This window comes from Carassius carassius, chromosome 33 (assembly GCF_963082965.1).
Source record: "Carassius carassius chromosome 33, fCarCar2.1, whole genome shotgun sequence".
Taxonomy (NCBI): Eukaryota; Metazoa; Chordata; class Actinopteri; order Cypriniformes; family Cyprinidae; genus Carassius; species Carassius carassius.
Window position 1 is genome coordinate 13,942,957 of NC_081787.1, and position 17,796 is coordinate 13,960,752.

The 17,796-nt window shown below is 39.8% G+C and overlaps 1 protein-coding gene across 10 annotated transcripts in view; it reads right to left on the reverse strand.

Moving 5' to 3' along the window:
• Window positions 1-17,796, reverse strand: part of LOC132113788 (prominin-1-A) — a 64,708-nt gene that overhangs the window by 46,212 nt on the left and 700 nt on the right. The gene's annotated exons all lie outside the window — the stretch shown is intronic.

Genomic DNA, 17,796 nt, shown 5'->3' on the forward strand with positions numbered 1-17,796 from the left:
CCCACAGTTACTCGCAGACATCACGAGTCCCACGGGACCCGCTCAGCCCTCCTCCAATCGGTTAAGCACCGGGATGGGGTCGAGGACGAGCGATCTGCCCGCTGTGATCAGCGCGCCCCCCGCCTGAAATGCCACAGGCGTAACGCCCATGGTGCAGTGCACCCAAGCGCCGCCGTTGCCCAGTCAACAGAGCGCGCTTCGCATCCAGCCCTTAGCCATTCATGCAGATGCATGGTCAGCGCTTCCAGGGGTTTCGGATTGGGTGCTAGGCATTATAAAGGCCCATACTGGATCTTAGACAGCTGAACAAGGCATTGATGAAACGCAGTTTCAGAATGCTTACGACCAGGAAGCTCCTCGCGCAGATTCGCAGAGGGGGCTGGTTCATGTCAATAGATCTGAAGGACGCGTATTTTCAAATACAGATAGCGTCAAGTCACAGGCGATATTTGAGATTTGCCTTCGAGGGCCAGGCATACCAGTTTACAGTCCTGCCGTTCGGCTTGTCCGTGGCTCCTCGTACGTTACGAGGTGCATGGATGCAGCGCTCGCTCCTCTCAGAGGCATACCAGTGCTGAATTATTTGGACGACTGGCTGATTATGGCTCGATCACGAGCGAAGCTCATGGAGCACAGGGCCGTTTTACTCGATCACCTCGAGAAGCTCGGTCTCAGTGTCAATTGGGCGAAGAGTTCGCTGAACCCCAGTCAGACGATTCTGTTTTTGGGTATAGTTCTGAACTCGTGTTCCATGACGGCGCGGCTGTCACCACAGCGCACGTTGGGCATTCAGCGCACAGCGAGTTCTCTCCGCTGCGGCACGACCGTTTCGCTCAAGCACTGTCAGAAGGTGCTGGGTCTCATGGCCTCAGCATCTCCGGTTCTGCAGCTGGGCCTGCTCGGCATGCGCCCCCTGCAGCTCTGGCTGAAGGCGCGGGTGCCGCGCAGAGGGTGGGTGTCTGGCCGACTGCGTCTCAAGGTCAATCAGGGCTGTGTCACAGCCCTGAAACCCTGGACAGCAAACGGCTGGTACCAATCAGGTGTAAGCCTGGGGACTTCCCCGAATGTGAAGATGGTGTCGACGGACGCCTTCACTTCGGGATGGGGAGCGCTGTTCGAGGGCAGACCGTCCTTTGGCCTGTGGTCAGAATGGGAAAAGCTCCATCATATCAACTGTCTGGAAATGCTGGCAGTGGAGAACGCGCTAATGCGCTTTTGTCCCCAAATCAAGGGCCACCACGTCTTAGTCCGTTCGGACAACATGTCTGTGGTGTCCTACATAAATCGCCAGGCGGTCTCGGGTCCCAAAACCTGTACAGGCTGGCGGAACGCCTCCTGGTTTGAGTTCAGCGCAACGTGCGTTCGCTGAGGGCAGTGCATGGGCCTGGGCTACAGAATCTGGGTCCAGACAGGCTGTCCAGAAGCAACATTCCCACGGGCAAATGGTCTCTACACCCGCAAACAGTCGGGCTGTTGTGGGAGAGATTTGGCAGGGCGGAGGTGGACCTCTTCGCGTCCCACGAAAACGCTCACTGCCCCGCGTTCTTTTCCAAGGACGAAAGCGCGCTGTCACGGAGATGGCCGTGCTGCCCGCTTTATGCTTTCCCTCCCATCTCCCTCCTTCCGCAGGTGATAGAACGGGTGAGAGAAATGTTCAATACTGCTTGTAGCACCTTTTTGGAAGAACCAACAATGGTTCCCAGATTTGATGCAGTAAGCAGACATCGCCCCGTGGCCAGTGCCGTTGAGGAGGGACCTCCTCTCGCAGGCCAGGGGCTTGATTTGGCACCCTCAACCGGAGTTGTGGTGCCTCCATGTGTGGGCGCTCAACGGTTACCCGCTGATCTCTCAGTGGGAGTGCTAAATACCATCACTCAGGCTAGAGCTCCGTCGACACGGCGGCTGTATGCCTCGAAGTGGTCGTAGTTCTCCAGCTGGTGCACAGCTCGGGGATGTTCACCCCTTAGTTGTGAGGTGACGGAGGTTCTCTCCTTCCTTCAGGAGCTGTTGGATAAGGGCAGAGCCCCATACACACTCGAAGTTTATGTGGCGGCCATCGCAGCGTTTTCTGAACAGCGCTCGGTCAGTCAATAGGAAGGAACGATTTGGTCATCCGCTTCCTTAGAGGAGCTAGGAGGCTGAACCCTCCCAGACCTCCGTCAGTCCCTATGTGGGACATTGCGGCGGTTTTGGAGGCCATGAAGGGTCCCCCTTCTGAGCCTATCCAATCGATTAGCCTCCAGCATCTGTCGTTCAAGACAGTATTCTTGTTGGCTCTCGCTTCAGTGAAGTGTGTGGGTGACCTGTACGTGCTCTCGTTGAGCCTGTCGTGCTTGAAGTTTGGGCCTAATGACTCAAGGGTCATACTCAAACCTAGGCACGGTTATGTGCCGAAGTCCCTCAACACGCTCTTTCGGGTTATTGCCCTGTCTGCCCTGTCGGTGTCAGGAGAGGATGGAGACTCGAGTCTTCTTTGCCCTGTTAGGGTTTTAAGAGCTTATGTGTCTCGCTCCGCTGTCTTTCGACAGACTGAGCAGCTGTTTGTCTCGTTCAGTGGACGTTCCAAGGGAATAGCTGTTTCGAGACAGACTCTATCCAGATGGATAGTTGACGCCATAGTGTTAGCTTACGCTTCCAGGGGCCTTCAGTGCCCACTGGGCGTCAGAGCACACTCCACAAGGGGCGTCGCCTCATCGTGGGCGTGGTCTACTGGGATCTCCTTGCAGGATATATGTATGGCGGCAGGTTTGGCCTATAACCTGGAGGTTCCCGCCTTGCAAGCAAGGCTGCTGTCGGTATAGCCGAATCAGGGCCCTGATGGGAATTCTGAGTTCGTGAGCGTTATGCGCTGCCGACTGTTATATGGGCAGTATTGCGTAAGACCCGCATTGCCACTCCCCCCCTCTCCTGTCCTGGGCTCTCTGTGAGTCCCTCGGGTGACTGTGCACTGTAAATCCTGGGCGTTGCTTCAGGTTTATTGGTGTGTGATCCCTGCGCGCACGGCGTTTTACATGGGGTTCCCGTAGCGTCTTAGCTAAGACGCAGTACGAGAGAACTCTCGTAAGAGAACATACTCGGTTACTAACGTAACCTCGGTTCCCTCTAGAAGAGGGAACGAGTACTGCGTTCTCTGCCATGCGTACGATTCACTCTGGTTCGCTTCGGCGATGAAATAAATCAGGTGAGTCAGCCTTTTCGAGCTCCTTTTATAAGGTTGGGCCACACCCGTTTCGGCGGGAAGGTCTGATATGGCATCAGCCTGCACTCGATAGGCTGTGCACTTGCCGCAGAAGCAGCCAATGAGCGAGCGAGCCGTCTCGCCTATGGCTGTGTTCTGCTGCAAATGCGCTTTACAAAAATTCAAAATTAAGGATAATTTTTTGCTTCAGTATTTCGTGAAAAGAGACTTTTCCCGTAGCGTCTTAGCTAAGACGCAGTACTCGTTCCCTCTTCTAGAGAGAACCGAGGTTACGTTAGTAACAGAGTACGTTTTTTTCCCGTTAACCATTCCATATATGTATGCGGTGCAGAAGCAGCATGAACTCATTTTGCTTTCGCACAGGACACATTTGCAGTCTGCTCCTGATCTGCATCCACACTTATCCATTATTTTGATTTCAAATCCAAACGTTGTTTGTGAAAATGCTTTTTCAGCATTGTGATTCTGTTTTATCACAGTACACTAGGCTAATACAATCTTTCATAGACAATCACTTAATATAACTCAATAAATATAACTTTTTTTTTCTTACCTTCACGTATGCCATCTATTATTGCTTATCTAAAATTGCACTTTTCCTTGTTTTAAATCTAGCCAATTTCCAAAAAGCCATGTGTTGACCGTGAAGCAGTACACATTAATTGTATGCATTCATTGTTTAATTACTAAATTTCCATGTCAATCCATATAAATTTTTACCGTGAACAATTCGCTTTCACTTTAATTCAGCGTGTGCAGCACAGCAGTGGAAACGATTACTGCTTGACTGCTGCAGGCGCATGGTTCCTGGAGCATTCTGCTGAACCGCAACCGCATGCAGTGTGAACGCTCAGATCCATTAACATGGGCACGGAAAAAATACGCACCGCATACACATCACAGACAGAGTGTGTGAACCTGGCATTACATCTGTATGCCAGGTCTGTTCTGTTCTCATGCTCTCTTTAGGCTGCATTGTGATTGTTTTGGATAGCATACTGCAGTGGGTCGGAGCCGCGGAAAATCGTGCTATAAAGCATGGCCTACCTAAAGTTAATCTTTTCAACCTATTTTTGTAATACAATTCAGTACCATTATGATACTGTATAGGCCTACTGGGACAAAAGTTTGAGAAATAATTGTGATATACCTACCTAGTAATGACCAACCCTATACATCTCCAGTTATGACCCCTTTAAGAAAATCTTTTGGATGCACAAAAGCATTTTTGAATGGTCAGAGTCTTTGCAAAGACTTCTAGCCTCATTGCCTTGGCTAAAAGTGGTTGTATAATCAAGGGCCGTATAGCTCAGGATCACTGCCAGTCTTTCACTGCTCTTTCTCTCTCTCTCAGTTTAGGCCTTTGTTTCCCTCTCTAGAGAGAAATCCAACCCAGACGACATGCTGCAGAGAGAAAATAACTCAAAAAAAAAAAAAAAAAAAAAAGTATTTCATTCAGAGGGTACAGCAATCCCACTTTCCTCTCAACAATGCTGCAGAACAGAACACCTGAAGGGTTTGCCGTCTGACAGCCCATAATGCCATGCTACCATGAGGAATCGGAGGAAAACGCTCACTGGGGTTTAAATGTAAATGTGACCGTCACATTAGCAGCAGGAACAGTTAAGTTATGACAGTGTAAATCTGCAGCTCTCAAAAGCGGCTTACCATCAACAATACAGAAAGGCACTAATAGGCTACACAAATACAGCTGCCCAACAACATATTTGGACAATAAGACACAGGTAATATATGAATTTTATTGGACTGATGATAACACAATATCAAACCAAGCGGCATCTGTAAACAACTACTACAACCCGAATTCCGGAAAAGTTGGGACGTTTTTTAAATTTTAATAAAATGAAAACTAAAAGACTTTCAAATCACATGAGCCAATATTTTATTCACAATAGAACATAGATAACATAGCAAATGTTTAAACTGAGAAAGTTTACAATTTTATGCACAAAATGAGCTCATTTCAATTTTGATTTCTGCTACAGGTCTCAAAATAGTTGGGACGGGGCATGTTTACCATGGTGTAGCATCTCCTTTTCTTTTCAAAACAGTTTGAAGACGTCTGGGCATTGAGGCTATGAGTTGCTGGAGTTTTGCTGTTGGAATTTGGTCCCATTCTTGCCTTATATAGATTTCCAGCTGCTGAAGAGTTCGTGGTCGTCTTTGACGTATTTTTCGTTTAATGATGCGCCAAATGTTCTATATAGGAGAAAGATCTGGACTGCAGGCAGGCCAGGTTAGCACCCGGACTCTTCTACGACGAAGCCATGCTGTTGTTATAGCTGCAGTATGTGGTTTTGCATTGTCCTGCTGAAATAAACAAGGCCTTCCCTGAAATAGACGTTGTTTGGAGGGAAGCATATGTTGCTCTAAAACCTTTATATACCTTTCAGCATTCACAGAGCCTTCCAAAGCATGCAAGCTGCCCATACCGTATGCACTTATGCACCCCCATACCATCAGAGATGCTGGCTTTTGAACTGAACGCTGATAACATGCTGGAAAGTCTCCCTCCTCTTTAGCCCGGAGGACACGGCGTCCGTGATTTCCAACAAGAATGTCAAATTTGGACTCGTCTGACCATAAAACACTATTCCACTTTGAAATAGTCCATTTTAAATGAGCCTTGGCCCACAGGACACGACGGCGCTTCTGGACCATGTTCACATATAGCTTCCTTTTTGCATGATAGAGCTTTAGTTGGCATCTGCTGATGGCACGGCGGATTGTGTTTACCGACAGTGGTTTCTGAAAGTATTCCTGGGCCCATTTAGTAATGTCATTGACACAATCATGCCGATGAGTGATGCAGTGATGTCTGAGAGCCCGAAGACCACGGGCATCCAATAAAGGTCTCCGGCCTTGTCCCATACGCACAGAGATTTCTCCAGTTTCTCTGAATCTTTTGATGACGTTATGCACTGTAGATGATGAGATTTGCAAAGCCTTTGCAATTTGACGTTGAGGAACATTGTTTTTAAAGTTTTCCACAATTTTTTTACGCAGTCTTTCACAGATTGGAGAGCCTCTGCCCATCTTTACTTCTGAGAGACTCTGCTTCTCTAAGACAAAGCTTTTATAGCTAATCATGTTACAGACCTGATATCAATTAACTTAATTAATCACTAGATGTTCTCCCAGCTGAATCTTTTCCAAACTGCTTGCTTTTTTAGCCATTTGTTGCCCCCGTGCCAACTTTTTTGAGACCTGTAGCAGGCATTAAATTTTAAATGAGCTAATTAAGTGGATAAAAGTGTAAAATTTCTCAGTTTAAACATTTGCTACGTTATCTATGTTCTATTGTGAATAAAATATTGGCTCATGTGATTTGAAATTCCTTTAGTTTTCATTTTATTAAAATTTAAAAAACCGTCCCAATTTTTCCGGAATTCGGGTTGTAGAGCTTTTCTCAATTATGAATTCATAATTACTTTTATAATTGTTATTTTTAGCCAAAATAGTCTCATAATTTTAGAGACTGTGTAAAGTCACTTAAAGTAATAATGCCTGGTTTACCCATTACAATAGTCTATATATAACTTAGCATGGTTGTTAGATGTGTTATGTCACTGTAAGACAGCTATGGTTGATCTGTCAAGTAGCCAACATTATGACCTGGTCATCATTACGTAATCTTGAATCTATCTACGTAGTCTTGAAGATGCACACTAGAGATGTCTATAGCCAAGACTGTCAATGTGGCTCAACAGCCACAGACAGCTTGAAATCCTTTTAAAGTGGTCTTTTGAATCAGCTGCCAACCAGAACCTCAGGTAAAGCTCACCAAAGGTGATTGAGTGTGTGTGGATGTATGCGTCTATCTACAGCACAGTAAGGCAAGATTTAGAGCAGCTACAAGCCCTGCAGCTTAAGCACATCCAGACAGGAGCGTATCTGCAGCAGAGCCCAGCTCTCAGATAAAGGACTACATAGATACCGCAAATAACCCTTTTGGGGTGACATGCTTATAACAACTAAGCCAGGACCAGAGAGTTTAAGCAGCTAGCACGTCCAAAAAGATTCTGCATACTTAAAAATACAGTTTATTTATTTTTGGGTTGAAAACTGCAAGAGTCAACATGGTCAAATGTGTCCAACATCAGTTGGTAGCTGGAACTATTTGTAAAATATTTAGCCTAATTTGCTATCAAAAATATTTAATATTAAAATAATTTAGTTAGTTGTGGTTTTAAACTACTCTTTATGGTCAGAACATAATAATCACTAAGTCTTTTATTTTTGATAGAGGAAAAAAAAAATCTTAGTTTCTGCATGTTCTAATGAGTGATATTGTTTCAATAGATCGTTTCATCAAACAGGTTTGTGCTGCCTGACTTTTATGATGTCTATCTTCAGCACAGTTTGTAGTGTAGCCTGTACACTGTAAACCCTAATGTTGTCTTGACTTAAAAAATCAAGTAATGTTGACTAAACATTACTTAAAATTTTGCGTTTTGGCCCTGCCACTTAAAAATATGAGTTAATTTAACTAATTTACCTTCAAAATGCATAAACTTAAGATTTCAAGTGTTGTGAGCTCAAAATCATGAGTAATCCTTTGGAAAAACTCAACGTCACTCTGTTCTTCCTTTAATGTAATTGGCCATGGGAGGAATTCTGCCTAGCAACAAGAGAACAAAAGCACTGATTGGTGGATTACAAAATTCGTCCTTTTGGTCTGTTTGGTTTGCTGAACTACATTTCAAGATGACGTTTTTTTTTTTAGTGTATTATGTTAGGTGAGTAAAGTTATGTAGATATAAAGTTGTTTTGCATGATTTCTACTAGTGAAATATGTTATCCTTGTGGTACGTGATTTTGATATGGTATGATTATTGAAACGACAACTTATAGTATTTGATGAAGTGGCCCAATCGTTTTCCTTTGAGAGAAAGAACATGGCAGCTAACGTTACTACTTAACTTGTTAAACCAATACACTGGAAACCCTAATAAGTTGACTGAACTAAATTGATTGAGTAAACTCGTTGCCTCAATTTAATTGAGTAATGGAGTCTTCCAAAACTTACATATTTAAGTTTATTTAACTTGACGCTTTTGTAGAAAACCCTAATAAGTTGACTGAACTAAATTGATTGAGTAAACTCGTTGCCTCAATTTAATTGAGTAATGGAGTTTCCCAAAACTTACATATTTAAGTTTATTTAACTTGACGGTTTTGTAGATTGTACTTAAATCACTCAGTTCACCAAACGTGGTGCTTATTTAATGAACTTAAACGATTATGTTCACTTAACTTGGTATTAATTTCAAGTGTACTTATAACTTTAAGTTAACTCAACATGTAAATTTAACAGAAAATTATGTTCTTATTTTTGACCGCACACTTTTTGCACACTGAAGTAAAACAAATAACAGCATATTTAAACTTTGACCTTTTGACAAAATGTCACAATATTTATGAAAATACAGTAAACCCTATACTGCACTGTAAAAAAAAAAGTTGTGTCAACTTAAAAAAATAAGGCAACTTATCGCTAGCGCTTTTTTGAGTAAACTTAACAAAAAATTACTATGTTTGCGTATTTTAACATCAACCTAATCCATTGGGCAAAGTTACGTCCAGTGGACATCTTTTTATGTCTTTGCAGACGTTGAAAAGATGTCCACTGAGGAGGCAGAATATTTTATGATGTCTTTTTAAAAATGTCTTCTGTACGTCCGATATAGACGTTCACAGATCCTCCTTACAAGGTTTTCTGTGACTTTATTTCTGTCAGACATCTGGAGATGCTCTTATTGAGAATTAACAGAGGTTTAAATGTTGATACTTTATACATTTGAAGTCACCATTGTGGTGGAAAGTGTTTGGTTTAGTTGGGATCTTGGTCCAGTTACTTCTTGTGTAAGCTTGTCTTTTGCTGCTGTAACAGTGTATTTTAAAACACTGTTTTTGTGGCGAAGAAAGACAAACTTAAATGAGCTTAGGTGTCATCAGCTCTTTATTGGTGTTAGCTTGTCTCTTGCTGCTGTAACTTGTGTGTTGTAAAACACTGTTATTGTGGCAATGAGAGTTGAGATCAGACATGCACATCTTGCTTGTAATGGTGACAAGTTAAAATAAAATGTATTGCTGCAACTGTGGATTAACTTTTATGGATAGAAACCTAGTAGATAAAATAATGTACTTACTTTTTGAAAACAGATCACATCGTCACAAACAGACATCAAGATTTTGGATATGCATCACATCAATGGTGACAATCAGAACAAAAAAGGCTGTAAAATAAGGATGAGTTTGTGCTATGGAGCTCTTTTGTTTGTCACCGTTGTTGTGATGCATATGCTAAATCTAGAAGTCTGTGTGTGTGAGTACTTGATTCTTTTACTCAAAATATTTCAAATGCATTCATTTTGTCCATCTTCAAAATAAGTATTTTGCTCTTGGTGCCTGTTAAAAATATCAAACAAAACTTATTTTATGATCTCAAATACGTATTATGTGATGACTTTCTCATCAACAAAAAACATCTGATAACACCTGAGCTCATTTAAATTTGTCTTTTTTTCACCACAAAAACAGCGTTTTAAAATACACCAACCCAGCAGCAACTGGACCAAGATCCCAACTAAACCAAACACTTTCCACCACAATGGTGACTTCAAATGAATCAAGTATCAACATTTAAAACCTCTGAGTGATTTAGGTAGAGTCTACAAAAGCGTCAAGTTAAATAAACTTAAATATGTAAGTTTTGGGAGACTCCATTACTCAATTAAATTGAGGCAACGAGTTTACTCAATCAATTTAGTTCAGTCAACTTATTAGGGTTTTCAGTGTAATATTCATATTACATTTTTGTCTCTTAGAAATGTACATCTGACAGTTAGGATGCAGATGTAAAATTATGTTTATTATCTTAAACAGTAACATCTGTAAAAATCGTAAAAACCTTTATAATGGTGAAATTTAATTATTTTGAGTTTTTTTTAAATTAACCCTTGGTCTTCCATTGTAGCATACATTTACATCATGATAACAGTTAAAACCACACACAGAGAAACTCAATGCCATGGTAAACACGTAACTACTAGGTATTTGAAAAACAGTAGTCTAAATGATACAGCTTATACAGAACGATATAGCTTAAATCACAAAAATGCTGGAATTAAAATCCATTACTCCTTTAATACATTCAATGTTTACATTAACAAGAATAATACAATTTTAATATCCAACATTTCTGCCACAATACCATTTTGCAGTTAGTCTTACAATAGTAAATACATGGAAAATGATGGCGATTTGTAGATTAAAAAGCCTTCAGTGCGGACCGTGTTTCTCCTGTTTGATAGTGGTTTCATCTGACTTTAAAGAGCAGGTCATATGGTATTTCAAAGTGTCCTAATATTGTGTTGGAGTCTTCTAAAACAGGTTTAAATGCATCAACGATTAGAAAACATTGTAATTTTATCAGAATTTACATTTAATACTAGAATCCTTTTTCAATTATTTCAAAACGATTCGTTCAAAACAGTTGGGCTTAAGGTCTGTAAACCCCTCCCTTCCATACATACCAGAGCATACTCTGCTCTGATTGGTCAGCTAGCCAAGTCTGTTGTGCCAAGTCAAGTTGTGATTGGTGTTTCAGTATACAATGCGTGTTGGAAACAAAACACTCATTATCATAATTCTTCTTTTGCTCCGGAGGATTACTTGTAAACAATGATGCTATAAGCTTACAAAAATTACCTCAATATTACCTTATCAATTCAAGCCAGAGTCCAAGAATGATGCAGTCACTCAACAGAAACCTCCAGCGTAAGCATGACTTGATCAGGATGTTTCTCAGTGGTAATTTTAAATGTTGTATTTGGTACTTTATGTGATGTATTCACATCATCATCTTTTGAAAACAAAACAAACTTGCTTTCACTACACAAAACAGAGCATCTTCTTGACATTACGTAAACAAACTAATTAGCAGAAGTGTTTGTGGACAGGTCAGCATTATCGTATTTTGTGGGCAGGATTATGCAAATGTGTTTCCTTGTGATGTATATAGGTAACAAGCAGAAGATTAGAAAATATGATGACTCGTTAAGGCAGATCAGAGTCGACTCTTTCTTTTGAGAGACAAATATCTTTATTTATTGTTATTTTATCGCCCAGTCCTACTCTTAAACACACACAGAACAAAATTACGCAACACTTTTGTTTTTGCCACCATTTTTCATGAGCTGAACTCAGAGGTCTAAGACTTTTTCTGTGTACACAAAAGGCCTATTTCTCTCAAATATTGTTCACAAATCTGTCTAAATGAGCACTTCTCCTTTGCCGATATAATCCATCCACCTTCCAGGTGTGGCATATCAAGATGCTGATTAGACAGCATGTTTATTGCACAGGTGTGCCTTAGGCCTTGTCGACACTAATTCGTTTTCGTTTGAAAACGCATTTATTTCTCTCCATTTTTGCCTTCTATCCAAACCGAGACTGCATTTTTAGTCAAGGAAACCTGAGCTTTTTGCAAACGCTCTCCAAAGTGGATACATTTTAAAATGCTGTTTTCATGTTGTAGTGTGGACTTTGAAAATGGAGGCTTTGGAAAACGATGACACAAATGTGATGCATATTATACCAATAGATATCCATGTTTATACTGGTATTATGCATGTTACGTACTATGCACTTTCACACTATTGCTACAGATGTGTTAATTTGTACACTCTTTATATTACAGTCCTGCAAAGGTGAAAGCAAATTTACTAGCAATCACTATTTGTGGCAAAACATGAGGGTAGTTGCGTTTTAGATCAGACAAACAATTGTGAGTGTGTGTGACATGGTAATCCTGTCAGAGGAACTGCATAAAAAGGTATCAAGTCTGTTCCGTGTGTATCATCTGCAGTGAGCTTTTTTGAGGCTTTACGCATGCGCAGTAAGCGAATTTCAGTGTGGATGAGACAAAATTTGCAAAAAGCTTGAAAACACTAGTGTGGACGGAGAGCGTTTTAAAGCAAAAACGCCATTTTCAAATACATCTGGATTAATGTAAGTGTAATCTTAGGCTGGCCACAATAAAAGGCCACTCTAAAATGTATATATGATAAAAATAAAAAAAAAAGATATAAAAACCCATCCCAAAAAAATTGACATTGTACTGATAATAAAATTTTTGGCTGATATTGTTTTCATGTTATGGCCGTTAACTGAGAAATGACCAATATTAAAATAGTATACAATTTTGTCTAAACTTATTTGAAAAACAAAACAATTAAAAAAAAAAAGAACACTACAAAAATGAAATGTTCTTAATGCAACTAAAAGTAAATTTAGGTCAAAACAATGTATTGAATAATAAAAAAATAAAAAAGATTTACAAAACAAAAAACAGATTTAAAATATAGATATTAAATTAACTAGCTATGCAACTAATAACTAGATATAATTAAATGTAAGAAAAGGTGTAATGAGCCTGCAAAAATAAATATTGAACTCCTCCAATTAATAAATATCAATTTATCACCAATATGCTAAAAAGTTCACATTATTTTAAGAAACAGCCAATACTCACCACAAAATTTGTGTTTTATTAAGAACATTACTAAAATAATATTAATATATAAGCTACTGGAGCTCATGGCCCTCATGTTGGGTTGAAGGTGCCTCATGAAATCCAGTGACATGTGCCAGACCCAGGAGCACCACAGTCATGGTGGAGTCATGAGAACATGTGCGCCAACATCTCCAGCTTCCTCCACAAACCGAAGTAATACTCTGCATTCAAATATGTGGAAGATATTTCACAGCTGCTTATAAAATAACAATCATAGTCTGGAATACCGCTATTAGTGTACACTGCATTACAAATTCATATTTTGACAGTCCCTCTATTCTATTCTATTCTATTCTATTCTATTAAATATTCTATTTATTTGGATTTATGTCCAAGTTACAAGTTGTTCATCAGAATTGAATAAATTATGCTCATTGATTTTTTAATGCTACCTCTAAAAATAACAGCCACAGCCTTTAAATATGATTCTTTTAAGGAGTTTCAGACATGAATATGTAAGGCAGGGCTTGTTGAGTTGAGTCAAGGAGGAAAAAGAATGGAGATCAAGCAATGAACTGTTTCACAGTGAAATAGATCGGGTAAGGAGAAAGGGAAAGGGAGCAACAGAGAGAGGAAAAAGTGCAATTTCTAATTTCCCCTCAGCCCCAGTGTGGCGTTGCTACCTCTAGAGATGTAGAGGAGCAAAGGGGAGCACAACAAGCTGGCGGCCCACAGATATGCCACACAGGATGCCATCTGCAATCAACACTGGTGCTCCATCCTTCAGCAGCCCTCCTGGCACAGATCTGAACCAATTCTATGTGGCAGACATGGACATCAGACTTAAGGTGTTAATATTTGCAAGTTTAAAATTGCACTTCGACTATATTAAATTATACAACACCAAAATCTCTGTACAAGCAACTTTCACCTACTTCCGGGCAAAATGTACTGTATAATTGTCTTGGTTGTCCTGTGCTTAAACAAGGCTCTGTTAAGATCTACTAAAGCACTGCACTTCCCTCAGAAACAATTGGATATGTGTAAATTATTTAACACTGCAGCATTCAGACATATGTAGGCCAATGGGAGAAACTCAAACACACTCACTAGAATACAGTTATGTTACCCTCGTAACTGCTTCCACTGTAAGTGTCGTCCTCAAATGGACTGAGTCAATTCATCAGTTGCATTGCTAGTTTTGGGTTCTGTCATATATCCTGATATGGACTGTGAGGGTGTTCACATTACAATAGAATAAATTATTACTTCAAAAGTTTGGGGTCGGCATGATTTTTAATGTTATTAAAATAAGTCTCTTCACTCACCAAGGCTATATTTTTTTAATTAAAAATACTGAAAAACTGTTATACTATTAATCATTATTACAATTTAAAATAACTGTTTTCTACTTATAAAAAATATATATTTTAAAAATGTAATTTATTCCTGTGATACAAAGCTGAATTTTCAGCAGCCATTACTTTAGTCTTCAGTGCCACCTGGTCCTTCAGAAATCATTGCTGATTTGGTGCTCAGGAAACATTTCTTATTATTATCATCAACAAAAAGTTGTCCTGCTTACTATTTTTGTGGAAACGGTGATACATTTTTTTCAGGATTCTTTTATTAAATAAAAAGTAAAAAAAATAAAAGTTTATAATTGATTCAAATTAAAATAGATCATACTGTAACATTATAAATGACTTTACAGTTACTTTTGATTAAATTAAGTAATTTCTCCAAATTTGATGTGCGATTTATTTGATTAATCAATCACCACATCATGTAATTAACTAAAGAATTTTAATCGCTTACCAGCCCTAAAAAATAATTCATCATATCCCTACTTATTATGTAAACTAAAAGTAATCCATGTATTTGTTATATAATCATTACTCTGGATTTTGAGTGTCTAGACACAGCAATATTGGCTCAACCAATGGTGCGAGTTTGGTCAGTAATATCTGTTTGTGCAATCAGTGGCAGATGGCAAATTTTTTTGAAATCTCTATAAAAAATACAAATTCATTCATTTTTGTTGTTGCTGGTGCTACAGAAATCATATGCCTCACCTAAAAAAATGAATAATAATAATTGCTTTGATGAGCAAAATGAGATACAACATGACGCACAGAGAACATAAAGAGACCGAAGGTGGCAGTCAGACAGCTAGGTCAATGTCTGAGAACAAAGAGCATTCTAAGTGATCTCTAATTTATTCCAGGCAATATAACTCTGAAACTAGAGACCTTCCAACAGAGCAATTAATAGGCTATTACAAAACCAACATCCCCCAGCGTGCTTTGATCTTACAAATAGTAGTTTCGTAGGTCTAAAGACACGGTTTCTTTTAAAAGAGAGGGGGTTACAATCACACACCACTGTCCTTTCTTTCACTTATCAAGGTCCATTCAGATTTAAGGATCAAAGGATTTGAGCATTTCTGACCAGCTTCTTAAAGGGTTAGTTAGTTCACCCGAAAAAATTATATATTACTCACCCTCAAGTCATCCTAGGTGCATATGACTTTCTTCTTTCAGAAAAATACAGTTGGAGTTATATTAAAAATTGTCTTTGATATTCCAAGCTGTTCAATGGCATTCAGCAGGTGTTGCAGTGCATCAGTCCAAAAGAAGTTCAATAAAAAGTGCCCATCCTTAACAGGGCTGTACGATTAATCAAAATCGTCATATAATCACAATTTGAGCTTGTGCGATTTCTCAATCGCTTTATAGAATGATTTTCCGCTGCCCAGACCTCCTGCAGTATCCTATCCGAATCAATCAGAACGCAGCACGTCTAAATGCAGCGCGACTCGTGAGAGCAGAACAGACGGGGCATACAAATGTAACGCCAGGTTCACACACTCCATGTGTGGTGCATATGCGGTGTGTATTTTTTCCGTGCCCATGTTAACGGATTAGAGCGTTTGCACTGCACGCAAGGCAATAATAGATGGCACTCGTGGAGGTTATATTTATTGAGTTTAAATGTGAATGTCTATGAAAGATTGTATTACTGTACTGTAATAAAATAGAATCACAATGCTAACAAAGCATTTTCAGAAACAACATTAGGATTTGAAATCAAAATAATGGATAAATGTTGTGTTTGTGATAAACAGCAACATATCAGGAGCGGACTGCAAACACGTCCTGTGCGAAAGCAAAATGAGTCCAAGCTGCTTCTGCACCACATACACATACTGTATACGCAATGCAGACAGAGTACATGTAAACCAGGCACAACAAATCTATTTCAACACCTGAGGCAATATGTCTAGACATTTTGTAACACCTATACTTAGTGATTATTTTGCCTTACATCTGTTCTAGAGACAGGTTACAACTTTTTGATAAAGCTCTAATTGGTTTTCTTTTGGAAATATTCAAATCAAATTTCTAATTCACACTGAATGCATTTATGACTGTAAAGCATGCCTCTGTGTGTCAAAATAGTGATTAAAATCAAAATTGCAAAACTGATCAAAGAAATCATGATAGAAATCATGATTTTGTCCATATCGCACAGGCTTAATCCTTTATAAAAAGTGTTTCACACAGCTTTGGGGGGTGGGGTGAACAAAGGCCTTCTGTAGCGAATCGATGAGTTTTTGTAAGAAAAATAATTTTTAAAATGTAATAGTCAGTTTAATCTAGCTTGCTCTCACTGTTGTACACGGAAGCAGTTCTGGGCAGATGACGTATGGAGGTCAGCGTTGCACATGCGCAGCTCAGAAGTGATGAACGTGGAAGCGCAGGGGAGAGATCAAAATAAAACAACGATCACTAATTAGAAGTACAAAACGAGGATTTGTAAAGAAGAATGTCAGAGGATTTCGATATAAGATGAGAGGAGACTGGTTGTCCTTTGCTAAAGTTAGGAAACTTTGCTTCCTTTATTGTTAACAAACGTTGGTTTTCACGAGACTCACTGGCGCATGCACAAAGCTGACCACATACGTCATCCGCCCGGAGCTGCTTCCATGTACAACTGTTGGCGCAAGATAGATTAAAGTGATTATTAAGTTTTGAATATTGATATTTTTCTTACAAAAACACATTGATTCACTACATGGGGCCTTTGTTCAACCCCCAGAGCCATGTGAGACCCTTTTTTTTTCTATGAATGGGTGCTTTTTATTTAACTTCTTTTGGACTGATGCACTGCAACACCTGGTGAGTGCCATTAAACAGCTTGAAAGATCAAAGACCATTTAACACCTAGGATGATTTGAGGGTGAGTAATTTATGGGCCAAGTTTTATTTTTTGGTGAACTAACCCTTTAAATCATTTCAAGAAAACTCCTTGAAAAATCCATGCTATGAAATTACTTCTATGCCTGACACAAACATATGTAGTCCCAGAGAACAAATCAAGCGCTTGTGGAGAGACTGTTGCAGTTGTATGGCTGTCTTTCTTGCAAATCAAATACAATGGACTGAATTATCATACTGGAGACCTGTCAGAGAGCTTTTTATCATTCTAATTAATTTGCCAAAAGGCTACAGCTGTAGCTATTTTTATTTGAGAATCAAAGGGGAAAAAAAGGAAAAGGGGAGAAAAGAAAACAAAATGCCGCCAGTGCTGCTTGTGCTCAGAAGACAGATGCACGGATGATTTGACCTGCTGCTAGAGGGGGATCATGACTAGATGAGAAACAAGCACACTGCAGAAAAACTAAGGATTTATAACCACTGGAAACAGAAGGGCACATACAAAACAGAATGTATGTGATGACAAGTACTGTACAACAGCAAAATCTACTATATATATTGGTGGCTACTATATTTGATAAAGCGGTTCCCAACCTTGATCCTGGAGGACCCACGATAGTACACATTTTTGGATGTCTCCCTAATCAAACACCTGATGCGACTCATCATGTGTTTAGTAAAGTTCTCCATGATCTGGGATGGGTGTGTATGGCTGGGATTCATCTAGGAACCATGTTATATCCACCCGTGGCAGGCTGTTTTATCTCAGTGTTTTATCTCTTTAGGACAGGGACTCACAGGGTCACATAATCTCAAGATTTAACAAATAATGACAA